Raw genomic sequence first — 23818 nt, 5'->3', positions numbered from 1 at the left:
ACTCAGCCATAAAAAAAAGAATGAAATAATGCCATTTGCAGCAACATGGATGGACCTAGAGATTATCATATTAAGTGCAGTGAGAAAGACAAATATTATATGGTATCACTTATATGTGGAATCTAAAAAAATGATACAAATGAACTTATTTACAAAACAGAAAGAGACTCACAAACATAGAAAACAAACTTATGGTTATCAAAGGGAAAAGGCAGGGGGAGGGATAAATTAGGAGTTTGAGATTAGCAGATACAAACTACCATATATAAAATAGGTAAACAACAAGGTCCTACTGTATAGTACAGGAACTATATTCATTATCTTGTAATAAATATAATGGAAAAAAACTGAAAAAGAATATAATTGAATCACTTTGCTGTACACCAGAAATTAACACATTGTTAATCAACTATACTTCAAAAAAAAAAAAAAAAGCTGTACCCTTTAGCTATCACTCCCTAGCTTCCCATACCCCACAGTCCTAAACAACCACTAATCTACTTTCTATCTCTATAGATTTCCCTATTCTGGCCTGTAACGTGAATGGGATCATATAATATGTGGTCCTAGGCATCTGGCTTATTCCACTTAGTATAACATTTTCAAGGTTCATCCACATTGTAGCATGTGTCAGTACTTCATTCCTTTATATGATTGAGAAATATTCCATTGTACGGATATAGCACATTTAGTTTATCCATCTGTCAGTTGATGGACATTTGGGTTGTTTCCACTTTTTGGATATTATTAATAATGCCACTATTGTGTTTGTGTGGACATGTGTTCTGTTCTAGAAATTTACAATTTAATTAGAACCAACTTTGGAAACTACAGGCAGGCAAACCCCACTGCATGTTACAATGTCCTCTTCCCAAGACAGGCCATCACAATGGTACCTGACTTGCTAAGACGGGAGTCCCCTCTTCTTCTCATGTGTGTTTCTGATGAAATTTACTGACTACGATGAATCCAGTAGCCAAATTCTTCAAAAGCAGGTCCTCCCCTATGACGTTTCTCTCCCCTGACCTCTCTTCTTCTCTTCTTCCACTCAACCCAAACTCTGGGGCGTGCAACTGGACTGAGTCTCTGTTCTCACAAGATGGTAGAGAAGTGGGAGAGATCCTTGGTCTTGTTGCTGGGCTTGTAGTCAGAGAAGGTTAACTTACTCTCTCAGTCATTCATTCCAATGAACACTTACTGAACGTCCAGCATGTACCAGGCACTGAGTAGGCACTGAGGATACAGAGAAGAATAGACTGGTTTCTCAGCCCTCAGGAAGGTCAGAGTCTAGTGTGGGAGATGGATTAGTAATCAGGCAATTGCAACTGCGAATGGTAGGTACCTTGACTGGTGGCCGTGGCTGTTGGTATAGAACAGCTCAGTTGCTTTCTGAGTTGTAGTCTGCTTGTATTGAGACCTTATGCAGCCAGAGTGCGGGGCCATAAGAGCAGAGAAGAGCCCAAGATCCTTGGGATTGAGTCTGCTGCACACCTTACTGACTTCTTGGAGCTGTCTTTCCCCTCCCCAGTGTTTCCCTTCAGTTGAATGGACGGTAGAGAGCTAACCGTCATCAGCCAGTTTGACTGCGATGTACACTCGGGAAGTGTACAGACCGTGCATATGCATAAGAACAGGACAGGTGCTAACTGAAGTGGGTTTGGCAGGATCCTGAGAGATATAGAGATCTGAAATTTATTGACCATGTATTATGTGCCAGGTTCAATCCAAAGCCCTTTAATATACCATCTATCTATCCCTAATCAAGGACATTTCCCCTAGAAAGTAAACTCCTTAGGATGGCATATAAGGCCACTTATGATCTGGCCTCTGCTTTCCTCATTTTTTTCTTCCCCAATCATACTCTTGCTCCTAAGTCATGTGACTGTTCATTTTTTAGCAGTGGTTCTCAACCAGGGAACGGCACCAGTCTCCCTGATGGAGTGGTGAGGTATGCATTTGTAAATGGGAAGAAGCATTTTTGACTGTCATACTGATTGTGTGTTTGGGGGTGGGGGGGGTGGGGAGGTACCGTGACGTTTCGTGTCTGAGGGCAGGGATGCCTGCCATCCTCCAATGCATGGGAGGGTCTCATACGAGTACCTTTGTCCCCTCAAATTGCTGACAGCACCCCCTTTGAGAAACACTGTTCTCTAGGTTCACACGCCACTTGGTCTGAGAGGAATGCTCATCCTCTCCTGACTCCTTCACCTGGTTAACTCCTTCAAATCCTCCAGAACTCAGCAAAGACACCCGCACTCTAGGGAGGATTCTCTGTGACTCCTCCAGTCCCAGACCCTCCCACCCCTGTCTGGATTGGGTCTCAACCCCATGTGCTCCATAGCATTCTTTGCTGAAAATTACTGACAGCTCCATCTTTTACCTCTAATTCCCCAGCCCCTATGCCTGTCACATAATAGGTGCCCAATAAGTAGATGCAGAATGATGGAAGTCCTTCTATTGATACAAATGGCTGAGTGACATAACATGATGTAAAGGTAAACGCTCATCTCAGAATTAGAAAATAGTTGGATCAGAGACCATTAGGGAAAGGCAATTCTTCATATCTGATTGCTGGTTTAGAATTTAGAAAGCACCTTCATAATATAAAGCAAAGCAAACCCAGAGACCGAGTGTAACAGGGAAGAACAAATCTGACTCCACATTAGCTCTCTTTTCTTTTACTTTAACCTTTGTATTCTATTGCTTTTGCTACAAGTTAAGAATGTTGCCTATTGTCTGAAGTATGCCGGATAGCCCATTCTCAAGGCTCTGACCTCTAAAGGTATAACACTTTTCCATTCATATAGAGATAAAAAGTTGCAGAACAGAGCATAATATCTTGTTGGAGGTTTCTAGGAACATTGTGTGTCCACCTCCGTGGACAGCTGCAAGAACAAAGGATTCCGGCATCAAGAGGTTTGCTGCAACCAAGCACACCCCGTCCCCTTTTAGTATAAAAGAAGCCTGAATTCTAACTCGGGGAAGATGGTTCTTTGGCACACTAGTCCACCATCTTCTTGGTCTGCTGTCTTTCCAAACAAAGTCACTATTCCTTGCCTCAACAACTCGTCTCGATTTACTGGCCTGTCATGCGGCCAGCAGAACAAGCTTGGACTTGGTAACAAGAGCAGACTTATTATTATTTTAGTGGAAACTGAAGTTCAGAAAGTTTACAGGACCAGCCCAGAATGGAGTAGCCATTAAGCAGTAGAGGTGAATTAGAGTTCAGGCTTTGTGACTGGCATAGTTCCGCTTTCAGTGTGCACAATGCCCCTCAAGGATGGGCAAAAGCTGAGACAGTTATCAGGCAATTCTGCAGTGGAACAAAGCCAGCTGATTAGAGAAGTGATGTGTTTCAGTGAGAGAGAAATACAGTCAGCTAGGAGGAGGCAGCCTGAAATCAGGAGCCTGTAAATTCTGCCCAATGCAATCATTATTTAGTTTAGTTTTTTTCTTTTTTTTTTAATCTTTGCTTGCAAAAGCTTTTATGAAAATTGTTGCCAAATGGTCTTCTGAAAGAAGATGGTAAGGAAAAATTATTTCCTGCCTTCAGTTCAGGCTTGAGTGAGTGGAGAATAGATATTGTTAGGATGGATTTCACAGGTCAGCACCCCACATGGGACCCCTCAGAACCAGGCTCTTCCAGCCAGTCCAGACTCTTTGCAACCAGTTTGAGTGAGTGGTTTGGCTTGGACCCCAAGAGGCTCCTTCCTCTCTATTGGTAGAGGTTGCAGAGACCCTCCCCCAACATTGGGGGTTAGGGGCCATTCTTTAGTGGCCATGGGGAGGTCCTAGACCAAACAGGACTGTTTGAAAATAATGGTGATGAAGCAGAACGGATCTTCCCTTTAAAAATGTCCTTAAGAAGAGAGATGGTCCAAGTTGGCCTTAACCTAGTGGGGTTCTGTGGATAAAAATAGAACCAGCTCACCCAGTTACAGTCCAGGAACTCACACCAGAACTGGTCTTGGGATTACCATGCAATCGGGCGGTGGGGGTGGGGATTACCATTTAATGTTATATATTTCACAAATAATTATGTGCCAGGTGGTATACTAGGCACTGATGACACAAAAATAAATAAGACATGAGCAGAACCTCTCACAATCACTCCTGGGGACAGAGTTTTCTGCCTCCAAGTCACAGGCAAGTTGACTCGGTCTCAGGTGTCACGACAGGCCTTCCCGGACAGGCCTTCCCAGACAGGCGGAGTGTTTGCAGTAAAGGTGACCCAGATCAAGCGCCCTGATTTGCTGCCCAGTATCTTAGCATCCCCTCAAGATGCCTGTGCATTTCTAGGGGGTGCTGCTTAATACTGATGACATAATCCAGGCAGGGTCTGCCCAGCACAGAAGAGAGGGAGACCCATCGTTTTCCTTGATCTAGGCCGTATCCTTTTATTATGACCTCTGAGTTCATTTTACCTTTCTTGGCACTTTTGTCATGTTGAATCATATCGAACAGATAATTAAAATTCTAATAACTCTATCAAAAAAGGAATTCCAAATTGGTCTGGTATAATTTATTCATATGGAACCTAGGATGCTTTTTTTTTCTACGGGCTTGTAAACCATCCCATTAACACTCCCCTATAAAATTACACTTGATAGAGTTCCTTAGCCTACAATTTGTGGGTTTGATCTTTGTAAATAAAAAGTATATTTGCCCACCTCCAGTCTTTAAGAAGCTCACCTTTTCCCTAAGATCTCATAAAAATCAGGATCTGTGATTTAGCAATCTTGGCTATGTATTATTTTTAAAAACCTAGAATGTCATTTACTGAAGCCAGGGGATCTAAAATTTATTTAGGGCAATTGAATTTTCTATTTTTACCTACTGTATTTGTTTCCTACGGCTGATGTAACAAAATACCACAGACTGGCATGACTTATAACAACAGAAATTTATTTTCTCACACTTCTGGAGGCTAGAAGTATAAAAATCAAGGTATCAGCAGGGTTAAAATCCCTCCAAAGACTCTAGGTGAGGATCCTTCCTGTCTCTTTCAGTATCTGATGCCCCCAGGCACTCCTTGGCTTGCAGGCACATCACTCCAATCTACTTTTGCTGTTACACGGCTATCTTCTCCCTGTACATATCTATGTCTTCACATGGAGCTCCCGTCCCTGTATCTCTGTTTTTTCTTCTTATAAGGACGCCTGTCATATTGGATTACGGCCCACCCTTATAGAGTGCGACCTCATCTTGATTACATCTGCAAAGACCCTATTTCCAAAAAAGGTCACATTCATAGGTACTGGGGTTTGGGACTTTAACATATCTTTTTGAGGGACGTAATTCAACCCATAATGCCTACTGTGGGTAAAAGGCTAACATGAGGCCTGGGCTGACACAGGCCCACCTGAGAATGACCTGGCTTTCCCACAGCACTGTTCTCTCAAAAATAGAGTTGAGATAAATGGAGAATGTTATATCTGCCTCGTTTCTGGTGTGCATTAGTGGAGCTGTGAGGTGGCTGCATAACTAGGATGGCATAAAAGGTTGGTGGGAAAAAGGGACTACGACGTGTGTGTGTCAAGGTGAGTGCTACACACCTTGGCTCTCATCCCTGGTACACACCCCAAGTGGGTGAGGGGCAGAGAAGCTTCTGGGCCTCCCGGTGAGATGAAGGTGCTGTATCTCCTGCTTTGCCTCCTTTACCAGTGCTTACTAACCATATTATTAAATTAAAGCCTCTTTGTGTCTTGTGAGTCTGATTGGCAGCTTGAACCCACAGCTGTGCTGCTGGCCTCTCCTGGTCTGAGTTCCTTCTTATTAGCCCCCCGAAGGCCCTTCTCAGCTTCACGATGTCCTATGCACAGAAGACTCAAGCAAAACACAAGGCTCTGCCATTCGACATACATCAGACACCCCAGCAGCATGCTTCCTCTTCCTTATTCTTTGTCTTGGTCTGACTATGACAAAAATAACAAGTAAAAGCAAGCACACTAAGTGCTCTTCTGTTTTGCCTTCTTTTGGCCTGGCTAATTTTAAGCTGACTGTCCTGAGTATACCTGGAAGATAACCTCCCAGTCCTAACTCTGGATCCCTAGTTACACCGATGTCCACACTGATGAGCGCATCAGGAACCAGTGTTGTTTTTCTCTTCATCAGTTTCGTGATTACACTTTTCATTTGGACAATTAAATTCAAGTCAGTGCCGAGTTCCTGCTTGCCTCAGCGGTTTACTTTGTTTAACTAATCACGGCAGGGGCTCTGACTACCAGGTTGAGATTTAGAGTCAGGGATCCCAGGTAGCAAATTTCCCTCGGTGACTGCCCTGCCAAGGCCGAGGCCGCAGAGGCCGAGCCCAGACCTGAGCTGGGCGGGGCCGGCAGAGCCCCGACCCGCAGGCGCCGGGAGCCGGGAGCCGGGAGCCGGGAGCCGGGAGCCGGGAGCCGGGAGCCGGGGATGGCTGATGTGGGTGCGCCGCTGATGATGCCTTACTGGACGCTGACTTCCTCTTCCCCATGTTCCTTCCTCTCTGTCCCATAAAGGGGATTATTTTTTAACCAACATGTAGTTCAGACAGAACCTTACAAAAGTTCATGTCTGTTAACCACGTAATTCCGCTTCTAGAACTCTATTCTAAAGGAATAATCACAGATACGGGCCAGTCTCCCACAGCCCGGGCTTCCCAGGCCAGGCGGAGCCCGGAGAACATTCACCGGTCGCCACACCACCCCGTGGTGGTTTCTATGGCAACAGGCTCCTCCCCATGAGGCCCTCTGCATAAAGGCGTCCGCGACTCAGCTTGTATTTTAAATCTCCTACCCCACCCCCCACCGCGTTCCCCCCCCCCCCCCCGGAGGTTTCCTTTCCTAACCTTATTTCTCTCCGGGAGACAGGACGACTCTATAAAATAACTGATGCAAGTGGTGGCGATGGCAGCGGTGCCGGTGGGGTGGGGTGGGTGTGCGGTGGGGAGTCAGGCCTTTTACTGCGGCGACAGAGTTCCAGGGATCGCCCAGGCCTGCCCCCTCGCGAAATGTGGTTGCGCCAACTGCGGCCCTTTCCCATCCCCAGGGCTGCGGCTCTCCTGCCTTTCTCCCGGCAGGGTTCCGCATCTGAGCTAACGTGACCAAGGTGCCACCCAGTCAAGGGGAGACTTTCTCCCGTTAACAGGCCTGAGTTTCCTGAGGACTTCTAGAGCTCTGTGCTCTAACGCGAAGGGTGGTACTACAGGAGGAAGCTGGGCACCTTGGCAGGGGGAATAATCTGAGGATGGTGGAACTTGGCATCACCCGCAGGAGGCTGCCTCCCCCATACCTGTAATCAGGAGAGATTATTTTCCTAAGCAGCGAATGCGGCACACGCCACACTGGTCACGTATTAGAATCATACTGCGAATGTCAGCATGAAGCTGTAATTAAGGCACAGGCTCTGGAGACACATCTGTATTGGCTCTGCAATCAGGCTGCTCCTTGCCTCTGTAAGCTCATTTGTGAACTATCACCTCATAAGGCTGTCGTGATGATTAAATGGTATAGCGTGTAAGTGTCTTAGCACCTTGCTCAATGCACAGCGAGTCTCAAGTAACTATGACCAGGGCAGTGGTGGAGAGTATGGGCCTAGGGCCAGGGTGGGTTTGAGTCCTGGCTCTGCCAAATATGAGCAAGTAAGTTAACCTCTCTGTGCCTCAATTTCCTCCTCCGTATAATGGGGATAATAACCTAGTTCCTTGGGTTATTGTGAGAATTAAATGGTTTAGTCTATGAAGAGAACCTACCCCAGCGCCTGACACGCAGCAGTCAGTTCATGTATTAGTAGAGCAGTGGTACTAGCAGTATCACCTCTATTAGATTTGAGTTCCTTTAGGAATGACTAATGAGCCCCTTTTGTATTCCTAGAGGCTGGCTCATGTAGGGATTCAAAAAACATTTATTTGAATGAATGAATAGACTAATAATATACTACTCCCCATTAAATTCTTTTCTTATTCCAACTAAAATAAATCAAGAAATGAGAGTGGGCAGAATCATGCAAAATCAGAAACAATGTATCTATCCACTTTTCTCATCTTGGAAGGACAGGCCTCCCTTGGCCTCGGCCACTTAGCACTGCTGTCTCCCAACTGGCTTTGACACAGTTGAGGAAGAGGCTGCAGGGCTACTTTGTTGCTCTGGGTGAGTTCTCACACTAACTCCCCATCGCAGGTCAGCCCCAGGAAGGAAGAGGTCTCTGCTCCAGCTCCCCTGCCCCTCGTTCTGGTGACAAACAGCCCTGGTACTTTCTGCTGGTCAGCAGCCAGTGGAAATGAGTCCTCATCAGCCAGTTTCTCGCTTTTAGAGTCAGCAGCCTTCTTGGAAAGATAAGAAGAGAAAGGATTCCTTTTGGCACCTTTCCAAAGTTTTTCCCTTTGATGAAAGTCATCCTCTCTAAATGTAAGAATGGGAGGCCTCGCTTTCATGTCCTCCTCTGAATGGACTTGCTCTAAATACCGATGGGCCCAGCCCTCTTCTCTCCCTCAGCAGTTGGCAACGTGTCTGGGCTGGATGCCAGGAAGCCACGGTGCCACCAGAGGCGAGGGGATCAGGGGCAGGAGAATGCGAGTAGTTAGGCCGCGGCAGACGGGTGTGCACACCAGTCACGTCAGGTCTGCCCAGCCCAGGGCGTCCTGTGAGATCTGGTACCAGGTGAGCCACCTTGGTGCCAGGCGGAGCCATCCATGGCCTGAGGGCCAGTGCCGGAGGCATCCCGACTCTTCCTTGATAATGTCTTTCCTCTTCCTGTCTCTCTTCTTCCCCTCTTCTCTTGCCCTCTCCCTCCTCCCCACCCACTTCCTTCATTCAACCAGCTTTTAATTTCCCTCTACTATGTGCTGGGCACTGCGCGGGGGTCCACATTCAGTCACCATCCTTAAGGGACTTGTGCACTCTCATGAGAGACAAACATAAAGTCTCAATTAAACATAAATTAAACTAATAAAAATAAAAATAAATTTGATCTCAAACAATTTTTATCTGTGGCCTCCACCTCAGACCCAGTGAGGACACTCACAGGTGTCGCTCCAGCTGACTGGGACGGCGTTCTCTGGTGGATGATATTCCGGACTCTGGAATCAGAAAGATGTGCATGCAAATCCAGCCCTGACGCTGACCAGAAGTGTGATTTGGGGGAAATTACACAACCTCTATGACCCTCCTTTTCCTCCTCTGTAAAATGGCAATAAAAGGGTTGTTATGATGATAAAATAAGCTAATGCCTGAAAGACACTGAGCACAGTGCCTGGCACACAGTAAGACTCAAAAGACATCAACTATGGTGGTGGTTTTAATTACTCAAGCCTGGGGGTCAGCAAGCTTTATTGGTAAACATTTTAGACTTTGTGGGCCTGTTAACACACTACCTGTTAGAACTACTCAACCCTATTGTCATAGAGTGAAAGCAGCCATAGACAATATGTTAAGAAGTGTAGCTGTGCACCAATAAAAGTCCATTTATAAACACTGATTGTGAAATTTTATATAAATTTCATATGCACAGAAAATTATTTTTCTTTTGACTTTTTCCCCACGCACTTAAAAATGTAAAAACCAATCTTAACTCACAGGCTACACAAAAACAGGCAGTGGGCTGCATTTGGCCCACAGGCTATAGTTTGCCTACCCCTGATCAAGCCTAATGAAAGGGCTGGCACTTCCTTTCATGGATTTTGCCTCAAAGGGAAATCCAGTTGGTGGGTCCATAATACCCTAATTCAGTGTCTACTTCAAGCCTGACTAACTTTAACAAGGGTACAGACCAACCCAAGGACAGCAAAAATCTCATAAAAGAAAAACAATACCTACAATTTACATGTGTCCAAGATAAGAAATAGAAAAGAAAATCCGTTCCTTAGATGTACAATCGCCCTGTGTTTTCTAGACAAAGGCAAGCTGTTTCCACAGGTGCAAGAATTAGCAATGTGTGTACTTCACTTCTCAGGGCTGTGTACAGAGACACCCAGCTGTAGGAAACGTCACAGAGGGTCCCAACACCCCTAAGTTTTATACAAAGGGGGTGAGAGAAAACAGAATGCATGGTGAGTGAAGAAGGCTGGGGAAAATGAGGGTGGGCAGGAGAGATCTGCAAGAAAACAGGCCAAGTCCCACCCCCCGTGGAAATCAAATTGCAGATGATTGTTTATACAACAGTTAGGGACCCCAAGTAATGCCACATAATTTCTAATTCCCGCCTTTCCTTGCCTCCTCCCAAACTTCCTCAGTATCTGCAGATGGAAATAGGACTTTGTGCTTTACTTTCCACTGCAATCTAGGAAGGTTTTCATTCTCTAGTTCATATCAAATTCCTCTCAGGCCAGACATTCTTTCTCTAATGCTATAAAAAGGCCATATTCTAGATACACTGCAATTAATAATTAAACTTGTTTCCCTTGACCCAGAGGAAATGCAAAGACTTCCTCATAAAGCCATTCCAAGAAACAAATCTGTTCTTGCACATCTTTTAAAAACTATACACACTACTATGTATATAAAATAGAACCAACAAGGACCTACGTATAGCACAGGGAACTATACTCGATATTTTGTAATAACCTGTAAGGGAAAAGAATCTGAAAAATAAATAGATATATATGTATGTATAACTGAATCACTTTGCTGTACACCTGAAATTAACACAACATTGTAAATCAACTATACTTCAATACAAAATAAATTTAAACAAAACAAAACTGTGTTATCCATGTCCTGCTCTCATTATTGGATGAAGAACCTGCTAATCCTGCCTGACTGAACTGCTGAGTGGCCCTCAAGGTCGGACGTCACAATAATGTCCTCTAGCTTGGCGGGGACTCTCCCCAGGAGAAGCACAGCTCAGTCACAGACGTATATATAGTTCAAGTCATCAATAACCTGCTGGCTCCCTGCTGAACTGCCTCTCTGTTTTAACTGCTACCTAATGTGGAAAGAAAGCAAGGCTTCTTTAGAAAGGAAAAAGTGAGGAGCTGGGATCTAGGAAGGAACCTTGGCCAGGATTTACCTTGGCAGGGAGGGAGCACCCAATCCTCCCTCCCTGCCCATCCAGAAGCACAAGTCCAAGGTCAAAGAACCTGGCATTTTCTTTTATCTTTTCCCTACCATGTGGCGTGGCACTGGTACTCTCTAAAGGGATACAAGCCACCCCTCTGTCATATGGACCTTCAGTCTCAGACCTTGTCATATGGATCAAGGGCATAAACTCCATCACTTTCTAGTCCCACTGGGGGCCCAGTTCACCACCCCAGCTCCTGGCCTGAATCCTGATCCACATCCCATCTTGCCCCAGCAGAGCCTCTCCACCGGTGACTGGAAGCAGGAAGGTACAAGACTCTCATCCTTTCAAAGACTCAGTAGTATTTAAAGTTGGAAAGGACAGAGAGATGATACAGTCCCATGGTTTTAGAGCTGCAAAATACTTTCTCTATAAAGACCTGGTTCTGATCCTGGGGGCCCTGCCAACTTGCTTGCCTCTCACTTTGCTGGGCCTGACGCATCTCTTCAGAATACCTAGAGGTCTTGTGGCCTCTGTGGCCATATCTAGTCCAGATCACCAGTGTATAGACAATGAAACAGGCCTGGTGAGGTGACGTAACTCCCCTGATGCCATACAACTAGCTAGTGGCAAAGCCTGACCCTGAGTGCACTCCTCTCTCCATTTGGCCCCTGCCCTCTGTACACAGGCAGACCTGGGGAGCTGTCTTTGCAGGCTGCCTGGGTTTCATTATGATTCCATTAGTTCTCTGGAGACTGTTCCCCAACAGAAACAACCGGAAATACAAGCACAGGTGTACGTCTTGCCAAGTGAAAACAGAAAACTGTATTGAGGAATAACAAACAGCTCTCATACTACAGCTGGTCTGCTTGAAGAGTTAAAGGTTCAGAGTCTATGAATATGCAAACCTTGCAGTCAAACAGCAGGAGTTCCCAAGATAGCAGAGAAACAGGAACCTGCCACAAAGGATGAGAGTACTAAAAGGTTAAAATGCCGGCCATCCACTCAGCAAAGGGCAGGGAAAAAATAAACCATGACATCCTGTTAGAGCGGGATTCATAGAGAAGGCAGGCTCCCGGGAATAGAAAGGAAAAAAAAGAAAAGATACAAGACATAATAGAGGATATTTACCAACTTTGCACAGTTAAAAAGCTGCATATCTTCAGAATGACCTTGACAATAAAAATGTGACACTAAAATAAACACAGAAGAGTGGAAGTTAAATCATTAGCTGTTGTATAGACTGCATATGAAGCCTTTTCAGCTAGTCAAATTTGAGAGTAGGGTAAAGTGATAAAAGCACACAGGTTTACTCAAAAGAGCGTGCTGTTGACATCAGATGGCCAGTGTGTTCTGGCCCTTCTCTTTTCTGTTCCCTGATGGGCCCTGGTAGAATTTCCATTCTATTTTTAAAAAGCTATTAACACATGTTTGTTTGTCCCCAGAAATGGAAATAGAAGAACCCAGTCTTAATTTAGACTTGCCCATAAAGCTGATTCATGATAAAAACAGGTTTTATTTCTATTTTTCTTTTTATTCTAACAGTCAGGGCTCTCCTAGCAGCATTCCGGGACCTTTCTCCAGCCTTCCTGTGCCCTCAGGCTCCTGCTCTTCCCTCCACTATTAATGGCTTTTCAAGAACCAGTCAACCGGGAATTCCCTGGCCATCCAGTCATTAGGACTCCGTGCTTCCACTGCCAGGGTTCCATCCCTGGTCGGGGAACTAAGATTCTGTAAGCTGCGTGGTGTAGCCAAAAAAAAAAAAAAAAGACCAGTCAACCCATTACCTCAAGTCCACTGAGATCTCAAGTCCAGAGAAAGAGGCTGCCTCTCATTAGGAAGTGGCAAAATGACTGTGTCTTCACAAGGGAGGACTCTCTGTGCCTACCATCCCACTGCTCCCAGCCCCCCACCCCAGGTGCAAGGCTGACTCTCTGCCCAAATGATGCCTCCTCCCTGAGGCCTCCCCTGACCCTCTCATTATAAGTGGGTGTCCGCCCCTTTGTTTTTTAGCACTTTACCCTGTTGGAATCCTGTATGACAACTGTGACCGCTTGTAATGACATATCTTTTTGCACGCTTGGTTAGAGCTGTCTTCCCCACCAACCTGTAAACCCCATGGGGACAGGATCCTACCCCAAGGATGCCGCAAGTGCACGTGCAGTCCTGGCACGTGGCTTCTAATAGCGCACGAGGCAGACCCACCAAGAGTCGGCCTGCCTGCATGTTCCCGGGGCTGGACCAGCGCGCCTAGGAGAACAAAGTCTCACTGGCCAGGTGCTCCTGTAAAACACCTCCAGAAATACTTGTTATGATTGAACCTCCACTAAAGATAACTTTGAGCTTTATTTGTAGAAGGGATCTGCTAGGAAAATGGTGTAAGCAAGACGATCATGACAGTGTAACCTGCTTAAGAGTTACATTCCAGGAAAAGGTGTTCGTACCACTTACTGAAACTGTTTTCATCCGGTAAAGGTATGCTTTATAACACACTTACAAGGGTGCTGGATAAGTGTAAATCTTGGAAGTCAGAAAAATAAACAGGTTTTTCGATATTCTGTAACTCACCCTTGCTTTTTCATGTATTCTGAATTAGTGAGCCCTCACAATATGTAGAGTCCTAGAAGCAACAGAGAAAAGGATACCTTTTACTCCCAGACTAAGTCCTTTCACAGTGGGTGAAGGTAGCCTATTAAAAGTTATTTGATATTCTTTTTTTTTAAGTAAGAGAAAAATACTGCTTATGCAAATACATCGTTTTGAAAGAGTAGTTCAAACTACAATGTAAAACCTCTTCCTTCAAATAGGGAGCCTAAAACCATATTGGAAAGAAAACACTACCAAATCAGATGTGTCTCGTCATTTTTATTGCTTGGCCTTAAGTATCTGCCATCTTATTAAAGGGAAACTTTTCCAAAAATAGCCTCTCAATCCTTATGCACAGTTTGGCAGTAATAATCTTTTACATTTAAGTCAAATAAGGAATTATGGATGTGACAGTCAGCTTTTTTTAGTGATCCTATCTGTCACTGCAGGAAGTTCAGATGCTCTCATGCACGGGCATCTTATGCTTCTCTAAAATTCTGCTTCTGATTAAGCCAAAGATGAACAAGGGAGATATTACCTGATTAACAGTCATGTTATTTGTTGAACAGAAAAGAGGAAAGTGGAGAGAAGGGAAAAGGAGAGAGGACCAGGAGCAGGCCACTGATTCATGACATGCATTTGTCCCTTCCTGCCCTCCACTTTCACTCAACAATGATGTTACTGCTTTACCAGGCAGCACTTCTGCACAGAAGGGGAAGTCAAAGCAGTATGATGGTGATTCTTTGACGATTACAAATAAGGAGATAACTTTTTCTCTAGATCACAAGGGACTAGAAAGAGAATAAGAAAACAGAAAGGCAAAAGAAAAAGAGAGCTGCCTATACGATAAAAATCTCCAGAACAATTCAGTCAAAGCCAGAGTTACTTTCTGAGACTTCCCTGGTGGTCCACTGGGTAAGACTCCGCACTCCCAATGCAGGGGGCTTGGGTTCGATCCCTGGTCGGGGAACTCGATCCCACATGCATATTGCAAGTAAGGAGTCCGCACACCACAACTAAAAGATCCCACAACTAAGACCTGGTGCAGCCAAAATAAATATTAAAAAAAAAAAAAAAAGCCACAGTTATTTTCTAACTGGGAGATTGAGCACTAATCCCACTATGAGGACCCCACCTTCATGACCTCATCTACCCTAATTACCTCCCAAAGGCCCAATCTACAAATGAATACCATCATATTGGAAGGTCACAGCTTCAACATCTGAACTTTGGGGCAATCAAACATTCAGTCCATTACAGGAGCCTTTAGGTTTTTGTACAAGAGGGTCTGGACCTCTTTGGCCTCTGTGACCTCATATCCTGGTCCCCCCTCAGGTGACTAGAGCACTGAAACCACTCCAGGTCACTGGACACACTAAGATCCCACGACCAACCGTGGGACACTTAAGCCCAGCCGCTGCAATGCACGTAATTGGGGCTGGAATTGCTGCACTTATTGGCTCCAGGCTTGCCCTCCAACAAGTTTTCTATGAAGGATTTTAACTGCATTCATTCTAGGCCTCCAGAGAGTCCTGAGTTATTCCTCTCCCTGTGTCTTTTAAACCTTTGTGCTTTTATACATGCTTTCCCTCTGCCTGGAATCCAATCCTTTTCTTCTCTTGCTAGAGATTCAGTTGATACATCACCTCTATTCTGAAAACTGTCCCAGTAGCCCTTTCACTCAGGCAAGGTATTCATCCCTCCTTGTATATACTACTATTGCAGTACTTATCACTCTCTGCAGCAATTATTGGTTTAAACGTCTGCCTCTCCTACTAGAGAGTGAGCTCCTGGCCTGGGCCTTACCTGTCTTTTTATCCCTGGATATAGCAGGGTCTAGATGTAAGTAAGTGCTCAGTAAATAACAGTCACTTATTCTATGAATATTACTTTTCCCTTACACACATTTTGGTTCATGGTATGTGAATGGCAAGGAAACTCACATTTATTTAGCACCTACTATGTACCAGGTTCTATGTTAAATACCCCATTTTATTCTCAAGACAAATTTGTAAGATAGGAAACATTGGTTTGAATAAAATGGAGACCAAAGAACCATCTTATTAGAAATAGGAGAAGAGTATTTATTCAAAATGTCTAGGGACCTACCTAATCTATTCTGGATTAATACTATTTCTGGAGCTTAGTTATCTTAACTCCAAAAGAGCAGTGATTGAAAATGGGGCTTTACAATCCCACTCCTAGGCATGTATCTAGACAAAACTATAATTCGAAAATATACATGCACCCCTACGTTCATTGCAGCACTATTTACAATAGCCAAGACACGGAAACAACCTAAATGTCCATTGACAGATAAATGGATAAAGAAGATATGGTATATATACATAATGTAATATTACTCAGCCATTAAAAAGAATGAAATAATGCCGTCTGCAGCAACACGGATGAACCTAGAGATTATCATACTAAGTGAAGTACGTCAGAAAGAGAAAGACAAATACTATATGATATCACTTATATGTGAAATCTAAAATACAACACAAATAGCATATCTATGAAACAGAAACAGAGTCACAGATATAGAGAACAGACTTGTGGTTGTGAAGGGGTGGGGTGGGAGAGGGAAAGATTGGGAATTCGGGATTAGCAGATACAAACTATTATATAGAGGATGGATAAACGACAAGGTCCTAGTACATAGCACAGGGAACTAACTATATTCAATATCCTGTGATAAACCATAATGGAAAAGAATATGAACAAGAATGTATATATATGTATAACTGAATCACTTTGCTGTACAGCAGAAGTTAACACAATATTGTAAGTCAACTATACTTCAATAAAAATTTTTAAATGGTGCTTTAACAAATACCATGTGTTATATGAATGACTGAAATTTAACATTTAGCATAGTCTGGACCTACCAAAACATGTAAATGACCAAGAACCACCCAACTTGGCATTGACAGTAAGACCGCCTTGATGTTAGTGGAGCGGTCCACCATGGTCCAGTTTACCCTGCATTCAGTGGATTGTGTTGTTGCAACACCACCCACTAGTCCTTTGAAGCTGGTGGATCACAGCATCCCCACTCACATTGTTCCTCAGCGCAGATGTTCTTCAATAATCACACTGCATGATTTTAAAAACTGGATGAAAAAATTCTTTAAAAATAATGCCACTGTTTGGATACTTCTGGTGTTCAGATGCCCAGATAAATGACCTTTTATTGTCCTGATTTTGTGGTTTCCTAGAACTAACATCAAAAGCGCACAGAAGTCATGTTTTGGTTATCACCAATATACTCCACATGTCTCTCCTGTCAGTAAGGGCAGATGTGATATTTCACAACAGCGAACTCATTACCTTTACCTCCAGGAAATCTGCTTGGGTGTAAATTGTGAAATGTGTTATGCCACATAGCATGCCTTAATAATTTTGGAAGTTAGGAGCCGTCAAAACACATACACAACTGAGAACTGGCAAACTTTCCCTAAAAACTGTTGTGTTAATTTGGTTTGTCAACTTGTTCCTGAGTACTGTTCGGACTCAGACACACAAAAGCTACAGCCACCACCACCTTAAGGCTCACAGTTACTCAGGGGTTAGATGGAAAGAGGGGCAGAAGCACAAATAAAGGTCAGAAGGTCCAACTGCCTGGCCCTTTTGCTTAGAGGAAGGAAGTTCAGTTTCATGTGTAAAGAAACTGAGCTTTAGACTGTCTGGACCCAGGACCAGCTCTGAAGGTCATTCCACGGCCCCCCGCACCGCCATGGCAGATGGCCCATCACACACCTCAAGCTTTGCATGACCAGGGAAGCTGCAGACCACAGAGGGATTGAGTTGGAGAACAAACTACCAATGGACCTTCTCGTCTTTGAAAAAAGAAATAAAATTAGGTTTCAATGTTTGTAAGCCCATTCATAGACTGTTCTGATCCTCCAGTTTTTTGCTTGATAATGTAGAGTATATACATATATATATGCATATACAACTACCACCCACCAATGTGTATGTGTATTTACATCTTCACATTTCATTTGACTCTTTGTTTTATTAGTATGTACACTCCTAAGTCACTAAGAACCATAAACACTGGACTTGAAGGTATATTAATTCTAAAAGAAACCAAACCACTAATTAGTCATTAATTCATCAAACATGCTTATTGATACCTGGTACAATGTGGTTATAACATGGTGCCAATGTACAGTTAAATGCATTATATTTAAGAATCAAAGGGCAAGGGTTAAACTCTAATCTCTCCTACCCCAACCCCCCAAAGTTAAAGCAGCAAGCAGAAAGGAGAGCCAGATCTGGCTGATTTTCAGTTCTGTTTGTTTCCTTACTTACGAGAAACGACAAGTAACATGATGTTCCAGACGCTGGAAAGTTCACATAGAAGTTTAAGACACAATTCTAGGACTCAAAACACTTGCCGTCAAAACCAAATATGTACATAAGTTGCTGGATAGAGAACAATCTTCTCCAGGAGAGAAGACCGCAGCAGATTGCAGAGGGTGCAGAGGGGGATGGAGGAAAGTTACTTTTGTTTATTAAAAAATGGATCAGAAAGGTTCTGGAATTGTCATATAGTAGCATTGAAGAGGGCTTCACAGGGTTTGTGGGGCCCACTCCACAGGGAGGGAAAACAGCCTGGTTTTCCATGGTTAAGGTAGACAAAAATAGAAAAGTCTGGAACACTAAATAGAAGCCATCTTGTGGGTAGTCCTAACTGCCAGTGTTAACTGCCAGAGTGCAGTGACCAGAGCAGCTTGAGAAGCACAAGGGAATGACAGAACTCTAAGAGAACTAATCTGGTTGCAATTAACAGAATGAATTTCCTGAAAGAGAGAAGGCAGGAACACCAGTCAGGAAATAATTACAGCAGTTTGCTCATCCATCCATTCATTCATCGAGGATACATTTATTGATCATGTAATATATTTTCGGGCATCTGCAAGCACTGAGGGAGACTGGGATACGGCAGTGAACAAGGCACAGAGCCCTCAGGACTTAGAATCCAGGGAGAAAAAAGGCATCACAGTTCAGGAGGCAAGAACTCTGATGGAGCTGAGCACAGGGTGCCCTGGAAGGTGACCCTTGGGTTGAATCTTAAGGGTTAGGTAGGGGTTGGTCAAGGGAAGAAGAGTGGGAAGGGTAACTGTTCAGAAGGAACAGCTGGTACAAAAACACTGATCTTGGACAACCTGACACATTCCGGTCTGCAAGAGGCTCTGGTCCAGAAGGATGTGAACTGAATATTTTATTATTTATTAAAAATAATTATATTAAATAAACTACAATCACAGCCATTTATTCATTAAGTACTTAGTATGTGCCAGGCACTGTTCTTTACACTGTTGATTTAATCCTCACAACTCTATGAGGTAGACATTGCTATTCCCATTTTACAGATGCACAAACTGACTTCAAGTGCCTCAGAAATTTGCTTCTCAGAATCACACAACTATTGGGATTAACATATACACACTACTATATGTAAAACAGATAATCAACAAGGACCTACTGTATAGCACAGGGAACTCTACTCAACGCTCTGTAATGGCCTATACGGGAAAAGAATCTGAAAAGGAATAGATATATGTGTATGTATAACTGAATCACTTTGCTGTACACCTGAAACTAACACAACATTGTAACTCAATTATACTCCAATATAAAATAGAAATTTAAAAAAACCCATAAAGCAACCAGGACTAAAATAAAAATAAAAATTCTTTTTAGTACTTAAAAAAAAGAAAAGGATCACACAGCTATTAACTATTGATTAGGGGATTCAAACCTAAGTCTTTCTCACTCGAAAATCAACCTTGAGCCCTGAAAAGACAAGTAAGAGCTATACAACAGAAAGATGGAGCAAGCATTCCAGGTAGAGGAAACCTCAAGGCATGCATGTGTGGGCCACCAAGCAAGTTGGAATGATCAGAGAGTGAGGCACAAGGCTGGGGTGGGAGAGATGAGGGTGGAGAGGCAGTCAGAGGCCAGGCCATGGTGGACCACGCTTTGTAGGCTGAAGGGCGTGAACTTTAACTTGGAACCCGTGAGAGCCATTGAAGACTTACATACATGAAAGGCTGGAGGGGACAGACACATGCGCGCTGAGGTGTGGTGAGTGGGGAAAGACTGCTGGCAGAATCTCACTAATCCAGCGAGTCTTGATGGTGACCACGCTCAGAATTCTCTCCCTAGAAGAATTAGTAAGATGATGCTCAGACAGCCTAAGTGAGAGGGGAGTGATGGCAGCTCTCATAGAAAAGTGGACTCCAGAGCAGAGGGGTCTGTGTGCTTGGGAGGGGGGATGGGTCGGTGGGAGGGGGTGGATCGGAGAGAGAAGGTGCTGATGAGTTGAGTTCAAGTTTAGACTGTTGGGTTCACAGTTCTAGTCTCAGAAGAAAGGTCTGGGTAGGAAACAAAGGTTTGGGCTATAGATCTGGGCAGGGAAAGAAATCATCATAATAAGCATGGACTATTAACCAGGTACTATTAACCATGGACTATTAACCATAATGCTTTCCATGTATTTTCTCTGTAATCCTTTCAAGAACCATATGAAATAGATATTGTTATTACCCTCATTTTACAGACTACGGCTCCAACTAAGCCACGAGGACATTAAATGACCTGCCAAGGGCCACACTATTAGTAAAGGACCCATACACCACACCTCAATTTCTCACACATTTGTGAATGCGATCCACGATAGAAACACGTTTTACATTGCCGTCCAGTCCAGAAATGTGTATTTCACTAAAGCCAAAGTTGCCTGAGACCACACTTAGCCCCCTGCTGCCTTCTATTCTATTTCATTTTTTAAATAGGCTGCTGGCAACCCACAACTTGATTCACAACCTGCTCGTGAAACCCACAGTTTGAGAACGGCTGTTCAACTCCTCCTACCTCCCTCGCCTGAACTGGGTGACAGCGGTGGGACCTCAAAGGTGAGGAGAGATGTCAGCGGCATCATAGACCCCAGGAGGGAACTTCACTGCAGGGTGATTTAAGCCAAAAGTATAACATGATGAGAAGTGAATCTCTTTTGCCAAATTTCACCGTGAGGACCTGTCTGTGGAAGCTAGCCCTTCGGCAGTGAGTCGTTCACTGGCTGTCACACACATTTATGGGGATGGAAGCCTTTTTTGCTGCCAAGTGTTTACACTGTATGGTTCAGGAAAAGATGCAGATGCACTTCGGAGAATATTGAAGTTGTTAGTTCTAACATTGCTACAGTATTCCGTGGCAGCAGAATGTGGGCACACAGCCCAAAGCAAACCAAATTCCTACAGACAGTAATTGCAATAGGAAACAATACCTCCAAGGAGGAAGTTATGGAATACGGCAGTCAACATCTTGCTCAGCAGGAAATGATTTTGCTGGCAGGACTTTAGGAATCCACCGCCAAAATATATCATAGACCCTGAATGTATGCACTCTCCCTGCTGCCTCATAGGAAGAGGGGAGATGTTCCTTTTCACTGGAATTAACCTGTTCTGAGTGGCCTCCAGGGTCTCACTCCCTCAGTTAACCCTTCCTTCCTCTTTAGCGCCACCATTTTCTCCTATAACATAACTTCCCTCCCTTCTGACTTCAAATACATGCTAGTTTCCTCTCCAAAAGCCCCTCAGCACGCAGGAATATTGGGGGAGCTGCAACTGCTCTCCATGTTGGTAGTGGTGGTGGTTACACAACTGTGTGCACTGTCAAAACTCACAGAACTGAACACCAGAAAGGGTGAATTTTACAATTTGTAAACTGTATCTTTAAAAAAACATGACTTCAGAATAACCGCCCCCCTTTCTGAATCCTGCCACCCTGTGGTTACATCCTCTTTCCCCCCACTTGCTCTCCCCGTGGTCTTCATTTGAGCTAAAACCCAAGTCTTCCCCCAGGTCACCACCCCCACTGCTTCCGCCCCCCAGTTCTCCTCCTATTCCCTTCCCACCCTCTATAGCTCCTGAAACTGCTACTAGAAACTCTCTTTTAATTCAGAACTTCGCTATCCCTCCTCTACCTCTTTAAACGCTGCTGCTTTGACTTCCTAGCAATCCTCTGACTCTGGGAATTTGCCAAAATTCCGAGCCCACTGCCCTCTCCTTCTGTATCCTCTCCCTCAGAGATCTCGCCCACTCTTGTGGATTAGAGGACAGCTTGAGTGCATCTGACTCCCAAATCTATGTCTACAGAGAGGACAGCTGGCTCGGGTTCCCAGTGACCCAGTGGCCATCTCCACTCTGTCACCGCCTCAAATTCAGCACGTGCAGCTGCCTTTGCCAGCTGCCCTCACTGGTGTGGATGACTTCACCGTCCGTCTTTCTCCCAGGCCAGAAACCCTGGGATTCCAGACAGTCATCAAGATCAAAGCAGGTAGCACAGCGGAAATGCTCTTGTGAACTGCCATGTTCTAGACTGATTATCATTTCTACTCCTGAAATCTTTTCAACTACTCCTTTGAAATGTCTGTAGGTTTCACCTATTTTTTTCTCCATCCTCTGCTCCCAGCCTACAGCTCCCTCCCTTTCCTCCAGTGTACTCTGTATTCTGTTGTTTGTCTATCTTTACTGAAACAACCTTTCCCCCCTTACTCTGCAGCTCAGGACTCTTTAAAACCTCCTGTCATGCATGGGCTGAATTGTGTCCCCCCCACCCCGGAAAAAAAAAAAGATGTGTTGAAGTCCCCCAGTGCCTCAGAAAGACCTTAGTTGGAAATAGGTCTTCACAGAGGTGATCAAGTGAAAATGAGGTCATTAGGGTGAACCCTAATGCAATATGACTGGTGTCCTTATAAAAAAAAAGGAAATTTGGACACAGAGAAGGAAGACGACATGAAGAAACAGGGAAAAGACCATCTACAAGCCAAGGAATGCCTGAGGCCACAGGAAGCTAGGAGAGAGGCATAGAACAACTTCCTCCCAGCCCTCAAAAGGAGCCAACTCTGCCCGCACATGTTATGGACCAAAACACCAGTCCATGCTTCTCCATTTGGCCCTAAAGGTCTTTGATCTGGCCCCATCTTACCCATTCAACCTTAATCCCACGACTTCCCTACTTAGACCTTCTGGTCAGTCCCTCCTCCAATCAGATGTGTCTCCCTCTAATCTACATCTGGAAATGGCTCTCCGCCTTTGCTTGGGATGTCCCCAACAGCCTATTATACCCTACCCACTTCTTTCTCCCATCTAAACCTCACACATTCTTTAAGCTCTAACTTCAGTCCCTCTTCCTCCATTACACTGTCACTATTGTTTTCTCTCCCTTCTCTGAACTGTCAATGTACTAATCGTCTGTATCCTATAAACTGACACCTGATCGTGTCTCGTTCACATAGTTCCTTAATGGTTTCTTGTGTAATAGTCTCGGGTCTTGAGTTAAGTTTTAAGTCCCCATTGGAAACCACTTTTCCAGACACCTTTGGAAAAGTGGTTTCCAATTTGTTTTCTCAGTAAAACATCCTTTCGTCCAGATCTTCCCACAATTCTTGTATTATTTTATCACACAACATCCAATCAAATATTACTGAGCATCATTTGGGTTAGCGAGAAGGACATCCTAGCTGTGATTTCTAACTCTTCCTTTCCTGGAAAAGTCACTGGACTTCCCAGAGCCTTACTTTCCTCACCTCTAAAATGCTACTTCTCAGAGTCATTGTAAAGATAAGATGGAACGATTTATGTGAAAGTGATTTTTAAAAGGTAAAGATTTGCTCAAATGTGAGACTCAATCATTATTATCATCTCAGTGGCAAGTTAGCTGACCTAGTTAGCTGCCTTGTTGAAGAAATTATGGGTCTGAGTCAAGTGAGCTGGTTCTTCTAGATCCGTGCCACCTGGGCCAATAAATTTCATGACTAATAGAGTGGGAAGAAGGATGGAGAAAACCGCAAAGCACATCCAGTGGGTCAGCAGGGTTATCTTCATAAATAAAAGATAGATAGCGTGCAGTCACCTCAATCTACCTGAAGGCATGCAGCACCCCAGGCTCTCGGAAGACATAACTGACAGTCCCTGACACCATCAGCTCTGGTGCAATAAATCTGCAGGTAATATTATGCCGAAGTCAACAGGTTTAATGTTTTGTTCTGTTTTTATTTGGTGATTTAATTCTACTGGTTTTATGACTGAAAGCTAAACAAGAACTGCTAAATATGCCTGAAATACAAAAAGCAAGTCAACCTCTGTCAATTTAGAATCTCAGTATGGTTCATCCCATGAGCATATTGAATCAAAGAAGAGCCAAACTCTCTCCAATTTCCAAAGAAGACAAGCTTTAGCGG

The 23818-nt window shown here is 44.1% G+C and overlaps 1 protein-coding gene across 5 annotated transcripts in view; it reads right to left on the bottom strand.

The window, feature by feature from the left end:
- TRIM2 (tripartite motif containing 2) overlaps positions 1 to 23818 on the bottom strand; it is a 165532-nt gene that overhangs the window by 66179 nt on the left and 75535 nt on the right. The gene's annotated exons all lie outside the window — the stretch shown is intronic.

The sequence above is a fragment of the Eschrichtius robustus genome, chromosome 4, assembly GCF_028021215.1.
Source record: "Eschrichtius robustus isolate mEscRob2 chromosome 4, mEscRob2.pri, whole genome shotgun sequence".
Taxonomy (NCBI): Eukaryota; Metazoa; Chordata; class Mammalia; order Artiodactyla; family Eschrichtiidae; genus Eschrichtius; species Eschrichtius robustus.
The sequence above is the reverse complement of the archived record's forward strand: the minus strand, read 5'-3'. Positions and strand labels throughout refer to the sequence as shown.